Genomic DNA, 14,236 nt, shown 5'->3' with positions numbered 1-14,236 from the left:
TCGCTCAACACTAATTACTACAGTACATTTTAATTGGATGTCACTTGTATGTCTAAATGGGACTAATGGAACTAATGTGCATGGCCAAATAAACTTTAAAGCATATACATTTATGTGATTATTTCCTAATTTTACTGTACAATGAACATATATGTTAAAAAGAAAAACATGACAGTGTTTCTCCAAGTGAATAAGAAAAATAAGTCTACATAGTAACAAGATAGAATCTATCTATGCGTATTTGTTTTATTTCCCAGCACACTAACCACCTAGCATGCAACAAATAAGACATTAGACCTAGAGGTTAGAGATGGAGTTTTTATAGATTAGAGTTAGGGATCACAGTCCCAAGATAGGTCTTGAAGAGGCAATGTGGATTCCCCATAAATTTGCAAATGTGTGCAGCTAAAACCTGTTATTAACACATATTATTACACAATGTAAATTTGATTAATTTTTTTTGTTGCTGGCCAACTGGTAAGTGTTCTGGGAAATTTTTATATTGTGTTTGTTCCATTAACTGCTTGCCGACCGCAGCACGACTATTTACTGCGGTGGTCAGCCCCTCACAGGCAGAGCGATGTAGTACTACGTCGCTAGCCTGTGAGGGTCTAGGGAGCGAGCGCGCGCCCCCGGAGGCGCGCTCCCGCGTGGTCACAGACCCCTCCCGCGCGTGTGACCGGCGGACCTGATGTCCGTCGGTCACTCGGCGATCGTCGGTGCAGAGGGAGAAAGGCAGGCGGCTGATGTAAACAAGCCGCCTGTCATTCTCCCCTGTGTAGGAATAGTGATTATACGGTTCTACTATGTAGGACCGTTGATCACTGTTCCTACACCTCAAGCCACAGCCAATCGCAGTTAGAATCACGCCCCTAGGGACACACATAACCCCTCCCTCTCAAAAAAAGTTAACCCCTTCACTGCCAGTGTAATTTTACAGTAACAGTGCATATGTATAGCACTGATTACTGTAGTAATGTCACTGGTAACCCCAAAAGTGTAAAAAATGTCAGTCAAGGGTCCGATCTGTCTGCCGCAATGTCGCAGTACCGCAAAAAAAAATCGCAGATCGTCGCCATTATGCGTTAAAAAAAAAACAACAAAAATGGCAAAAATCTTTCCCTTTGTTAGTAAACGCAATAACTTTTGCACAAACCAATCAAAATATGCTTTTTGCTATTTTTTTACCAAACATATGTAGCATAAAACAAATTGGCCGAAAATGTTAAAAAATTTAGATTTTTAAATTTTTTTTTGGGGAATTTCATATAAAAAAATGTGAAAAATATTGTTATTTTTGCAAAATTTGCGCTCTTTTTTTGTTTATAGCGCATGATCAAAAAATCGCACAGGTGATCAAATACCACCAAAAGAAATCTCTGTTTGTGGGAAAAAAAGGACGTCAAATTAGTTTAGGTACAGTGTCGCACGACTGCGCAATTGTCCGTTAAAATCACGCAGTGCCGAATCACAAAAAAACCCCTGGTCGGAATGAGGGTAAAATCTTCCGGGGCTTAAGTGGTTAAAAGCCCTTCTATGTGCACCCAACTTATTTATATATTCATTGGAGAGGTTGTAATTTTTGTTTGGCTTGCTGGAGGTGGTGCAGGGATACACCGGTGGTCTTCAGTTGACATTGTTCTGTTCTGGGCTTCTGGTCTTTCCCGTGGCTGCCTCTAGGCAAACCTGCCCTCAATTTTTGTTGTGTGTAGGAGAGATTTCAGTAAAACCTGAAAATATTCAAATTTTAGTCAAATGGCCCTCTAACAGAGGCTTTAAAGGCTATTTCTCTAGCGCTCATTGACAGACGTAGTCCTCGGTGATACACCACCTTCGGGTTATGTTGCCTCCACAGGAGCAGGACTAGACAGGAAATTAAAAAGCTCTGGCCACACCCTAGGGGCAGTCCCAGAGGGTATATCCTCTCTCTCTCTGCCTCAGCAAATCAGTTATTTTCTGTCTAGTTAGGAGTAAGGACCTAGATACCTTGCTGGGATCTTAGGTCCTGGCAAGATTTTTTTCTTAAAGGATTTTTTAGACAGCTTTTTTTCTCCAGTGTTCCTGTGAGATCTTCAAGCAAGAAAGCTGAACTGGGCGACGGGCTGGATGTTGAGATCCGGTGGTCACCCCAGTTCAGCCTACGAGCGCGTGCAGGCCATAGCTCCGCGCTGGGTCGGCCGCGACAAAGTCCCATTAAAGGACTGACCCCGCGAGTTAAACGTCTCGCTGAAACGCCAAAGACCATGAGTCACGGCGTCCATATCGGTCGACAGCCCTCCCGCCCCGGTGGAGAGGGGTACTGTCAGGAGTTGGTGCCCGCTTGGTTCCGGTATGGTGAGTAGTATGTTCCCCCTTTTCCCCTGACGGGTCTTGTGGTGAACGCGGGCCCCTCTCTGTATGGTAAGATAGAGTCCCTCTCTATCCTATAAATGACACAGATCCTCCTACTTTGAGTGTGATTTTATGTGCAAAAAGCCAGGAGGCTTGGTTTGGGAGCTAACAATCTAATTGTATACATGTTAAAAAGATTATAATCTGTGGCATTCTGGGAATCTTACGGTGATAAGAATAAGCTACCTACCAGTCAGAAGCCACGGACATGTAGACTGCCTTCCTAATCAGATCTCCAGCTATTAGCAGGCCTCCCGAATGGCCATGCGGTCCGCCAGGGCCGGTACCGCCAACCACGCCAAATCCCCATGCAGAGAGAGTGTTGTGTGCCCTGCAGCACACCGCTATTCAGTACAGGCCGCCGCCATTTTTTTTTTTTGCTGGATCGCACGAGCCGCCATTTTGGCGTAGCCTCGTGTCTCCAGCATGGGGGCGGCCATGTTTGAGGTGATCCAAACACCTCGTGGAGCTAGGGGAGGCGCCGGAAGGCGTGCAGAGGGGCGGAGCCGCCTCCTTTCTTCCTGGGCAGCCAGCCAAAAGACTTCCTGTTTGTCAAGACAGCGCTGTAACCTGTTGCAGTTAAACTCTGAGCATCAAGTGGTGAGCCTGGGGGTCTATCTCTCTCTCTCTCTCTCTCTCTCTCTCTCGATCGATAGGGATCCCTAGCAGGTAACACTAAGGGGCTTTTTGTGGCGCTGGGGGTCTGAAAAAAAAAAAAAAAAAGTTTTTTATTTTTGAATTATATTATCCAGGAAGTGACTGGAATTATCATGGACCCTGCCACACATATTCCCCCACCTGTTTCCCTCGAGGGGGCCACGGGACCCGCAGGTGCACAGAGTGTAGAGTCATTTACAGCAATTTTGGAGTCTATGGTGGCTCGGGTGGAGGCGGCCTGTCAGGGACGGGGGTCAAGGAAGCGACCCCCGCCTACCCCTATACTATCTGACACCTCTGACTCTGATTCAGAGATGGTCACTGCAGTTGCAGGTTCCTCTGCAAAGGCTGTTATCCCAGGTAAAGCTCCCTCAGACAGTGAGGAGGACGCTTCTTCTCCTGCTATAATTCAGGAAGAAGCATTGGTGGACGCACTAGTTGTGGCAGTGCAGGAAACCTTAAAACTTGAGGCTTTACCGGCAGAGGCAACTGAAACAGAGATTCCTTTTGGTACTAATAAGCCCATCAAAACGGTGAAGGTTTTTCCTGTACCCAAATGTTTCGGTAATCAGATTAAAGGAGAATGGGAGCATTCTAAACGTACCTTTACTATTTCCAAGCGTATTGCTAGACGCTATCCGTTTGAGGAATCCATCATTAAGAAATGGACGGTACCACCAGTGGTGGATCCACCTATTTCCAGGCTGAATAAAGCCACGGTTATCCCAGTGGAGGACACTTCATCCTTTAAGGATCCGGTGGATCGAAAGATGGAAGCAGAGTCCCGCACCATCTTCTCTCTGATAGGGTCAGCATTTAGACCAGTAATTGTTATTGGTCTAGTTTCCCAGACACTTACGGAATGGGCGAAAATGGTACGCCAAGACCTTAGGGGAAAAGATATTCCCCAGGAGACATCTGATTTGATGGAACAGATTATACAAGGGCTACAGTTTATCTGTGACGCAGCCTTGGACACTACTCCCTTATTAGGGCATGCATCTATGTCAGCGGTGATCCTCAGACGTGTGCTGTGGTTAAAATGCTGGTCAGCTGACCTAGGTTCCAAAAAGACCTTGACAAATCTCCCTTTTCAGGGGAATCGTCTATTTGGGGCCAACCTAGATGAAATCATCAAGGATGCCACTGGGGGCAAGAGCACTTTTTTGCCACAGGCTGCTAAAGCTAAGGGACCTCGCAACAAGCGAGGACCTTTCTTTACCGCCCATAAAGGGCGCCCGGCTGGTACTAGCGGGAAAGGCAAGACTCCTCCAGGAGGGTTCAAGAAGGGCTGGTCGGACAAGCAGAGGACCAACCCAGCCAAACCCGAAGCAAAGGAGTACACAGCCTGAAGGTGCGCCCCCACCCGGTTTCAGGGTGGGGGGACGTTTTCACCGGTATTCAGGACATTAGATCGAGCTTCAACCACTACTACCGGTGCGATTCTTCCCTTCCAACATTTTAGTACTACAGGAAGCGGTAGTTACCGTTCCCGGAATAGATCTTTTCCTTTACCTTTTCCTAAGATTAGTCCCTATACCTCACAGGAATCGGATCTGGTTGACCAGATAGGCCAAGTAGCCTCTAGTCGGGTGACTTCGGTCCCTGAGGTTCAACCAGAAAAGATCACCCTTCCTGATAACAATCAGGTATCTGATAAATGTGTGGGAACAGAAAACGACCAGACTTTCTCGGATGGTCGGGGCCAGATACCTCTAGGGACGCCTGGTTCAGATTCTATCAGCGCCAGTGGTCCTAGAAATTCTAGGCTGGCCTCCTCAAGCCGGCCTGGCCGACTTGGACATGCTAGTCGCAGACGTTCCGTGGGAACTTCGTCTCAGGGAGTGTCTGTGGTCTCAAGGACCAATTTACCATCATGCTTTACAGTCGCTGGGTTTAATGGCCTGGCCATTGAGACCCAAGTACTGAAGGACAGAGGTTTGTCTACTTCAGTCATTCCTACCCTTATTAAAGCAAGGAAAGCGACTTCCAGCAAGGTCTATTATCACACATGGAAGACTTATATTGCGTGGTGCGAATCTTTAGGATTTCCTCCACGTACCTATTCGGTGACTCGAATATTGGCCTTTTTGCAACAAGGGGTTGAGCAGAAGCTAGCCTTGAGCACCATCAAGGGTCAAGTTTCAGCATTAGCAATCTTCTTTCAGAAACCTTTAGCTACCAAGTCCTTGGTGCGGAATTTCATCCAGGGGGTGCGGCACCTGGCTCCTCCAGTCCGCGCGCCCTTACCGCCCTGGGATCTTAATTTGGTTTTGTCGGTTCTACAGAAACCTCCCTTTGAAAACATCAGGGAGATTCCCTTGCTTACTTTATCCCAGAAGGTGGCCTTCTTGGTGTCTATTACTTCTGCTCGCAGGGTGTCAGAACTGGCTGCATTATCATGCCAGTCCCCATACCTAGTGATTCATAGGGATAAGGTAGTACTTCATCCTAAGCCATCTTTTCTTCCTAAGGTGGTTTCAGATTTTCATCTGAATGAAGATATTGTACTACCTTCCTTGTGTCCTCAGCCCAAGCATCATCGGGAACATGCGTTGCATTCCTTAGATGTGGTTCGGGCAATCAGGGTATACCTGAAAGCTACGGAATCATTCCGTAAGACGGATTCACTTTTTGTGATCACGGATGGCCCCAGAAAGGGTTTGCCTGCATCTGCCGCGACCATTGCCAAATGGATTAGACAAACGGTGGTACAGGCTTATTCTATTAAGGGTCAGAGTCCTCCGTTCCCTGTTAGGGCGCACTCCACTCGAGCGCTCAGTACTTCCTGGGCCTTTCGCCATCAGGCGTCAGTGGTCCAGGTATGTAAGGCGGCCACCTGGTCGTCGGTACATACCTTTACAAAATTCTATAAAATTGATGTGATGGCATCGGCGGATACCTCATTTGGCCGCAAGGTTTTGCAGGCCGCAATTTGAGGAGACCGGTGGTCTACCTCGAGGGTTTTTTTTTCTGTTTGAAAAAAAAAAAAAAAAAAAAAAAAAAAATTCTCTTTTTTGTTGAGTCTCATCATTAAGGATGAGCATTGTAAACTTCTAGTTGGCACCGGTTGGGCCTTCTAGATTGGGATTTGATTTCCATTTTCCCACCCCTCATTTGTGATACTGCTCTGGGACGTCCCGAAGGTGGTGTATCACCGAGGACTACGTCTGTCAATGAGCGCTAGAGAAAAATGGATTTTTGTAAAATCTTACCGTAAAATCCTTTTCTCTTAGCTCATTGACAGACGTAGTCCCCGCCCCTCTGTTTTTGAGTTGGGTTGGGTTAAAATCTCTAAAGACTGCTTTTTCACATAACTGATTTGCTGAGGCAGAGAGAGAGAGGATATACCCTCTGGGACTGCCCCTAGGGTGTGGCCAGAGCTTTTTAATTTCCTGTCTAGTCCTGCTCCTGTGGAGGCAACATAACCCGAAGGTGGTGTATCACCGAGGACTACGTCTGTCAATGAGCTAAGAGAAAAGGATTTTACGGTAAGATTTTACAAAAATCCATTTATTTTAAAAAACAAACATAAATCATACATTCTGTTTCAATATAAAAAATAAATTCTCAGCTCTGCTGTGCAAATTGTGTATGTCAACAACACCCATTCTGCTTTGTACTACTAATGGGACAATGTACTACATTTTCTGTGTTATAATTACCACTTTTGAGCTATGCCAAATATTGTATAAATTCTGCCTATTCTGTTTTTAAATCACTCCTTGCTCTAATATTTAGATTGTAAGCCTTTCATGGCTCATCCCCTAACTACACACAGAATCTGGCCCTGACCCCTAAAACTTTGGCAAACAGATGACACTAGAAGTCTCAAAAAATGTGTTCTTGAGCATTTGTGGCAAAAGACTAAAGCTGGATACACACTATCCAACTTTTGTGGTTAGATTTCCTTCAGATTTACCTTTTCTATGTAGTGCAAGGGCATGTCAGATTGCATACAAATTGAAAGTGTTTAGGTTTGACCTCATATTATATGGTTTTGGTAAGTCTAAAGGAAAAAGTCTTCAGAAAATCTTATAGTGTGTATGGTCCTTAAGGCTATGTTTCCACTAGTGCAACGCCAAAGTCATGCAATTTAGAGTGTGACTTTGCAATGCAACTTTTATACACTATCTGACTTAAAGTCGCATCAAAAGTCACATCAAAGTAGTGCAGGCACCTTTTCACATAGATGGGAACGGATGCCATTGAAGGCATGCCCAGAAGCTGTTTAGCAGGGAATGAGGCGCCGCACCGGAAGTGAAGAGCGGGGCCATTGCAGGCGCATTGATTCCTGGGTTCAGCTCCCAGGAATCAACAAAGAGGAAGTGGCGGCACGGGCCGCGGCCGCAGAGGGAGGAAGTTGAATAAAGGTGAGTATATTTTTCTTCAATAACAAGGTAAGTAAACAAAAAAAAATCATAACTATCCATTTCTTTTTCAGGTGACAAAAAGCAAGCAGATGGCCCAAAATCGATTATGTCGATTTTGTGGCCGGAACTCCGCTTTAAAGACAGGGAGCAGTGCCATGTCAAGCTGACCAATGTTTCCTATAGACACCAATGTTAAAGTCAGGGAGCCGTGCCATGCCAAGCTGACCAAGATTTCCCATAGACGCCAATGTTAAAGAAGGGGGAGCAGTGCCATGCCAAGCTGACCAATATTTCCCATAGACACCAATGAGCACTGAAAGCTGAAAAGGGGGTGAAAGTGCCCTGTATTTAAGTGGTGAAGGGGAACCCTATGACAACATTTAAAAAAATGGCATGAGCCCACCGCCCCAAATCTATACCAGGCCCTTTGGTTCTGATATAGATTTTAAGGGGAACTCCACGCTAAAATTGAAAAAAAAAATAACGTGTGCCACCCGCCCCCCCCCCCCAAAAAAAATCCATAACAGGCCCTTCAAGTCTGGTACAGATTTTAAGGGGAACTTGTTAAAGGGGGTTTCCAGATTCCGATCAGCCCCTCACCTGCAGACATCCACAACCACAGCCCAGGGTTGTCGGGAAGAGGCCCTTGTCACCATCAACATGGGGACAAGGTGCTTTGGGGGGTACCCCAAAGCGCCCTCCCCATGTTGAGGGCAAGCGGCCTTGTATGGCTCACTCGTTCCCCCCATCCTGGCCTGCTAGGCTGCATGCTCAGATAAGGGTTTGGTATGGATTTTGGGGGGACCCAATGCCGTTTTTTTTTTAATTGGGGAGGGTGCTTTGGGGTGCCATGTTGATGGGGACAGGGGTCTCTTCCAGACAACTCTGGGCTGTGGTTGTGGGTATCTGCGGGTGGGGGGCTTATCGGAATCTGGAAGCCCCATTTAACAAGGGGGCCCCCAGATCCTGCCCCCCTATGTGAATGGGTATCGGGTACATTGTACCACTACCCAGTCACCAAAAAAGTGTACAAAGAAAAACCGCATAAGACAGTTTTTAACAAGTCCTTTATTCAAAAATAAAAATAAAAAATAGTGTCCCTCTATGTAAATCCATTGTCAATCACGCACCCGAACAACAGAGAAAAATTCAAAGATGCTTTGCCTCTTTCAAGGCTTCCCGCCGTATGCTCCTCTTGAGCTGTGACAGTATGATGTACCCGATACCCATTAACATGTGGGGGCGGGATCTGGGGGCCCCCTTGTTAAAGGAGGCTTCCAGATTCCGATAAGCCCCCTACCCACAGACCCCCACAACCACAGCCCAGGGTTGTAGGGAAGAGACCCTTGTCCCCATCAACACGGGGAGGGTGCTTTGAGGGGAAACCTCCTCTTGTTGAGGACAAGCGGTCTGGTATGGTTCAGGAGGGGGGGGGTGGTCGCTTGCTCGTCCTCCCTCCTATCCTGGCCTGGCTGCATGTTTGGATCAGAGCCTGGTATGGATTTTGGGGGGACCCCACTCCAATTTTTTAATTTTGGACTGAAGGGGACCCTACGCCGTTTTTTTTTCTTTTTTTTTTATCTGTATTGCCGGGAGAAGACAATACATTACAGCCGCTAGCAGGTTTAAATGACAATTTTTCCTTTAGAAATGTCAGTATTGCTGCAGCTGGCTACATACATCGTACAGATAAGTCCCTTTACAGGCACATTAAGGGGATCCCCCAGGCACGATATTTAAAGGATTTTTTTATTTTTATTGTTTCATTTTAAGCATCATTAAAATCACTGCTCCTGCAAAAATGATTGTTTTAAAAACTATTTTGCATCAATACATGTCCCCCAGTGCAGTACCTGGATCCCCATACATTTATTATGGCAATACTTTGCATATAAGCCTTTAAAATTAGGACTTTTGATTTTTCTTGTTCGTGTCCCATAGACTTTAACAAAGTTTGCATGTTTACTAGAACTTTCCCCCTGTTTGAGATGTTCTGGTGCGAACCGAACAGGGGGTGTTCGGTCCATCACTACTTTTGACTCTCTACTACATTTTCCACTACCTCCACCCACTAACTCACTCACTGCCTAGGAGACCAACAAACACTTCAAAAATAATATTATTACGTTTTCTGATGAGATCTCCACTGCAATGTTGGGCGAACTGTTTAGCCCGTGCACCCCTCCATGTTGTGGGCATGTGGCCTGGTATGGTTCAGGAAGGGGGGCGAACGCTCTTCCCCCACTTACTTGGCCTGACAGGCTGCATGTTCGGATAAGGTTCTGGTATGGAGTTTGGGGTGGACCCCCACGCTGTTTTTTTCTATATTTTTTTTTTAATAGCTGGGTGCTGGCAACTGCAACTGCGAGTCAATTTAAATGTGATTTGACTCATTTTTTTTTTCTTTAGAAATGCAATTTTTTCTGCAGCATGTTCTATACATACTACGGGGACCCCTCGGGCATTATATTTAAAGGCATTTTTCATTTTTATTGTTTCACTTTAAGCAGCATTAAAATCACTGCTCCTTTAAAAATTATAGTTTTTTTTTTTTTTTTTTTAAATGTTGCATTTGATTCATGTCCCCAGGGCAGTACCTGGACCCCCCATACCACTTTACTTTCAAATATTTTATTTTGAATACAACAAAAGCAATACAAACTGTCAAATGCAGCGACTAGTAATCAACAATGAAACAAGAGATCGATCTGAACAATGTATAATAACAAGGAAGTACACAGAGGAGCATTCACTGGCCAACTAAGAACGACGACCAAAGAAAAGGCCCATTACGTGTGCTAATAAACCGGAACCAGTGATGGAGAGACTTCCCCAGATCCCCCCGGGAGCCAATCAGAATCTTGTGGGGAGGAGGGGTGAACATAAAGCAATTCGGTGAGGGAACCCCTGGCCCCAAGCACCCAGGAGGGTTGCGACACATTTGGGGACCAGGCCTCTCACCAAGACATTACAGGGCTCTCAGCAGAAGAAACCCTTAGCAGGTACGGAGGCAGGTGCAATGGAAAAAGGCTCCACATGGAGGAGTGGGGGAAGCCCCAATCCAAAAAGCAATAAATAAAAGGGGAAAAAAAAAAAATACAAAAATCAGACGAAATGAGTAGAAAGATCGGGGTAAGAGAGACAGCAGTAGGGAAGAAGGGATGAGTAAGCAGGACAAGGATGAAGGAAGGGAGGGAGAGTCACCGGGGGTACAGTAGGTGTGGTAGGTAAGTCAGGGAAGTCTACAAGGTTATATGCAGGTATTGAGCCCATGGATCCCAAACAGCTTCAAACTTAGCTAATCGGTCCTGGAAGATCGCCACCATTTTTTCCTGGGCCATGATCCAAGAGATCTTCCGTTTAGCAGCAGTAAGGGAAACCGAAGGTTGTTTCCAGGACTTAGCCAACGTGAGCTTCGCGCCCAGGAGCATAAAAAACAATAGGGTGGACAAGCTCTTAGGATACGTCCGTGGGAAGTCATGGAGGAAGGTGACATGAGGTGTTTGGGGGACCTGTAGGTTCGTGACTTGCCGAAGCAGGTGGAAAAAATTATTCCAAAAGGAACGGATTCTAGGGCATGTCCACCAAATGTGAATGAAGGACCCCTGGAGTTCACAACCCCTGAAACACAAGGGTGATGTGCCAGGGAACATAAGTGCCAGACGGGTCGGTACTAAATACCACCGAGTCAAAATTTTAACGTTTGCCTCAATGAGAGTCGTGTTAATGATGCCTTTGAAGGATCTATGAAACATACGGTGCCATTCATCTAGCGAGTAAGCTGTCTGTAAATCACTTTCCCATTTGAGGGCATAAGCTGGCTTATCTAAGGGATCCATCAGGGCTGCATATATGGTTGATATGCCCCCCCTCGGCTCCGATGATTCAGAACACCACCGCTCATAGGATGTCAATCTTGGAGGTACCTGTTTGTCTGACCACATTGCATGCAGAAAATGGGAAATTTGAAAAAACCGGAACCTTTCGGAAGCCGGCATCTCAAGTTTGTTAATGCAATGGGAGAGGGAGAGTGGGCCGGAGGGCGATAGGAAATGCCCTATGCGGTACAGACCTTTGTTTGTCCACCAGTGAAAAGCTTTGACGTCATGCCCGGGCAAGAATTGGGGATGATGGAATAAATTAGTTAACGGCCTCATGGGTGAGACCAGACTAGGGAGTCGATAGAGCTGTCTACATAGGCTGATAGAGTGCGATAGGGTGGGTGCCAAGATCGCAGGTTGGAGCTTAGGTGGGCACCAAGCGACATAGTCCAGTGTGTAAGTAGGGATAGCCTGCCTCTCAATGTGAACCCAGTCAGGTTTCGGACCGCGGGTATAGATCACAGAAAACTGAGCAAGCTGAGCTGCCTGATAATATTTCCACAGATTGGGCAAGGCCAATCCGCCTTGTTTCCGTTGTCGGAACAGTACCGAGCGCGAGCATCGGTAACCCTTCTTGCCCCAAACAAATTTCACTACACTGGATTGTAAGGTGTTCATATGGCTTTTACGAAGAGGGATGGGCAGGGAACGAAAGAAATAGAGCAGCCTCGGAAGCAGGGTCATTTTGACCGAGTTTATCCTGCCCAGCCAGGAGAGGTTGTGAAAATCCCAGCATGACATGTCAGCCTTCAACTTTCTGAACAAGGGGGGGTAATTAGTCTGGTACAAAGTGGTGATGGATCGGGTAAGGTGCACTCCCAAGTAGGGGAGCGAGGCATGACACCAGAGAAAAGGAAAGGAAGGTTTTAGAGCCTCGAGAGTAGGTATGGGGACCGTGATGTTGAGAGCCATGGATTTGGAGAAATTCACGGTGAGGCCAGAGGCCAGGGAGAACGACTGGAGCAAGCGCATAACGGAGGGGAGTGAAATAACAGGGGATGTCAGGAAGAGTAGGACATCATCTGCAAAAAGAGCGCATTTGTGCTCCGTCGGACCACAGCAAACACCATGAATGTCCGGGTGGTGGCGGATCGCAATCGCCAGGGATTCTATGGCAATCGCAAATATAAGGGGTGATAGGGGGCATCCCTGTCGCGTGCCCCTCCTAATGGGGATAGAAGCAGAGTAGTGTCCCAGCAACCGAACCTGGGCAGAGGGTAGCGAATAGAGGGCTCGCAAGATATTGAGGAATTTTGTGCCAAAACCCCACCTCTGGAGGGTCTCAAAGAGATAAGGCCAAGAGAGGGAGTCAAACACCTTATGTATGTCGAGAGAAAGGAGTAAAGTATCTTGGTGAGGGCCACCATCCCATCTGGAGTTGGTCAAAGAAATAAGGTCTACAGCTCTCCTAATTTGGTCGGATCCCTGTCTCCCAGGGATAAAACCCGATTGGTCTTTGTGGACATATGTACTGATGAAGCTGGATAGCCTGTTAGCGAGGACCTTCTTCAATATTTTAAGGTCCACGTTAATGAGAGAGATGGGTCTGTAGTTGCTAACATCACTGTGGTCCTTGCCCGGTTTGGGGATGACCGAAATGTACGCTGAATTTAAGACCCTCTCAATAGGCTCCCCCTTTCGCAGCTCGTTGTAGAATCTACAGAGGTGAGGTGCTAAAGTAAGCCCGAAAGTCTTATAATAGAGTGAGGAGAATCCATCGGGCCCAGGGGTGGACCCCGTCTTCAAGTGCTTAATTACGAACAGGACTTTCGAATCGGAAATAGGGTCCTCCAAAATATCCCTATGCTCTCGACTGAGACAAGGGAGTGAAAGCCCATCTAGGAAGGACTGCGTTTCCCGGGAGGGGGATGGGGATTGAAAATCGTATAGTTTTGAATAAAAGGAATGAAAGGATTCCAAAGCCTGCTGGGGATTTTGGGAGAGTGTGCCCCGAGACGTTCTAATTTTGGGAATTGTGTGCGAACGCTGTCTGGGGGTCAATTTAACCGCGAGTCTGGGGCCAATTTTGTCGGTGGAAGCATAAAATTTTGCTCCCGACCAACGTAGTTGTTTCTCTGCCTCAGTCATTAATGCAAGATTTAATTGAAGTCTGGAATCCTCCAGGCGAGCTTTTGAAGTCGGGGTAGGGTTCCGTTTGTGGTCCTTACTAAGTGCGAGAAAGGCAGATTGCAGTTTAAGTAGATCCGCTCGCCTCTCACGTTTAAGGGTGGTGGAAAGTTGAATCAGCTTCCCACGGATAACCGCCTTGTGAGCAGCCCAGATAGTCTCGGGGGAGACTTCCGGGGTGACATTGGAGGAGAAGTACTCCTCAAGTGCTTTAGATATAATGGTGCAGTGAGTCGGATTGCTTAAAATCGCCTCATTAAGCCGCCACCGAAACGTACCGTCAAATGCGGGAGAGCGGTTCAGCAATAAGACAACCATAGCATGGTCAGAGATAGGCGAGTCCTTAATGAAGGAAGTAAGCGTGTACGGGACCGCCCGCGTAGAAATAAAAATATGATCTATCCTTGATAGGAGGTTGTGTGGGACCGAGAAATGAGTGTAGTCTTTGGCATGGGGATTATGTTCCCGCCAAATTCCACCAACCCATCCGAGAAGAGTAGTTTAGCTACCCTGGTACTCAGCCTGGTAGGGCAGCAAAGAGAGGGGTTACCCGGGTGGGATTTGTCCAGACTTTGATCCAAGGCTACATTAGAGTCCCCCCCCATGATTAATGTGCCTTCTGCCTGGGGAATGACGTGGGTGGATAAGTGGCGAAAAAATAAATCTTGCCGTTTATTCGGGGCGTAATAAGATAGGAGAGAGTATTTTAGTCCCCCCAGCAAACCTATGAGCAATAAATACCTCCCCTCCTGAACCTCTACTTTCCGGGTAAGTTCAAAGTGAACATGGCGCCCAAAAAATATCGCA

Source organism: Pelophylax lessonae (genome assembly GCF_965119305.1).
Source record: "Pelophylax lessonae genome assembly, chromosome: 2".
In the NCBI taxonomy this organism is placed as follows: domain Eukaryota; kingdom Metazoa; phylum Chordata; class Amphibia; order Anura; family Ranidae; genus Pelophylax; species Pelophylax lessonae.
The sequence above is the reverse complement of the archived record's forward strand: the minus strand, read 5'-3'. Positions refer to the sequence as shown.